This window comes from Sorex fumeus, unplaced genomic scaffold (assembly GCF_029834395.1).
Source record: "Sorex fumeus unplaced genomic scaffold, SorFum_2.1 ptg000032l, whole genome shotgun sequence".
Taxonomy (NCBI): Eukaryota; Metazoa; Chordata; class Mammalia; order Eulipotyphla; family Soricidae; genus Sorex; species Sorex fumeus.
The window spans coordinates 6422626-6424086 of record NW_026606089.1 but is presented as its reverse complement, the minus strand read 5'-3'; the positions used below and the strand labels follow the sequence as shown (position 1 = coordinate 6424086).

The 1461-nt window shown below is 36.8% G+C and overlaps 1 pseudogene; it reads left to right on the top strand.

The window, feature by feature from the left end:
* Positions 1-400: 400 nt before the first annotated feature.
* Positions 401-497, top strand: LOC130025944 (uncharacterized; annotated as a pseudogene).
* The last annotated feature ends 964 nt before the right edge of the window (positions 498-1461 follow it).

Below are 1461 nucleotides of genomic sequence, written 5' to 3'. Positions count from 1 at the left end.
TCAATATGCTCCTCACCTCTTCCTTCAGGAGAAAAATCCTACTTACATTCAAGGTGGTCAAAGTGCAGACAACACCATCCACCTTTTCCTGGAGATGTACACGGGACTGAGGTGAGAATAGCAAAAGGCTCTAGTTTAATGGTCTTAATGAAGGTTTCAGGGAAGGGCATTAAACAGGACTCATATAACATCTTCCAAAAGAATTATTTTGTAAAACTGATGCCTTGATTATGGTAAAAGATAATATGGTAAAAACCATATTTTTCTTTCTGGGACATTAAAGTTCTAAATCTATCAAGCTGCTTTGAAATACTTTCCTTGATTAGGTACCACAGTCTGCCATAGGGTAAGTAAGGACAACACTCAAAGTAATCAGAAGAGAAAAACTAACTCCTACTAGGTTTGGTTACACATATACTAAAATTGAAATGATACAGAGATTATCATGGTCCTTGCACAGAGATGACATGCAAACTTGTAAAGAGTTCCATATTTTTGTTGCAAGAAGAACTAACACGGCTACGTTAAGCTAAGGCAATCCCCACAAGTACAAAAATTCTACATAAAGATAGCACAAATCCCCATAACAACAATCTCTCTCAATGTCAATGGACTAAATGTGCCAATTCAGAGGCACAGAATAGGAAGATGAATTAGAAAACTGAACCCAACATTCTGATGCCTGCAAGAAACACATCTGAGCAATCAAAGCAACCGTGGGCTAAAAGTAAAAGGGTGGAAAACAAGTCTTCAAGGAAAGAACACCTCCACAAAGCTGGAGTAGTCATACTAGTATCAGACCACATGGACTTCAGGCTAAAGGTTATAAGAGACAGTGAATGTCATTTCTTCATGATCATGGGATCTGTACATCAGAAAGAACTCACCCTCCTCACTCTAGATGCTCAATGACAGACCAGCAAAAGACTTAAAAACAACTTCTAATAGACTTAAAAAAAACATTGATAACAAAAGAGTACTAGGTGGAGATTTCAACACTACTTTGTCACTTCTCAATAGATCAAACAGACTAAATCTCAGCAAGGAAATATTTTATTTAAGGGAAGTAATGAACAACCGTTGGCTTAGAGAAGAAATCAAAGCGGAAATAAAAAGGTTCCAGAAACAAATGAGAATGAGGACGCGAGCTACCAGAACTTGTGGGACACAGCAAAAGCAGTGTTAAGAGGAAAGATTATAGCTCTGCCAGAATTCATCAGGAAGAAAGAAAGGGCCTACATGAATAAATTAGAGCTCAAGATTTTGGAAAATGACCAACAAAAGGAGTGCAAACTAGGCTGGAGCAAGGAAATAATAAAATTTGTAGTATAAATCAATGAGCTAGAAACCCAAAATACAATCCAGAAGACCAATAAAAGAAAAAGCTGGTTCTTTGAGAAAATAAACAAGATCAATAAACCTCTAGAAGCCTCTCAAAGAAACAGAAAGAATTCTAATAAA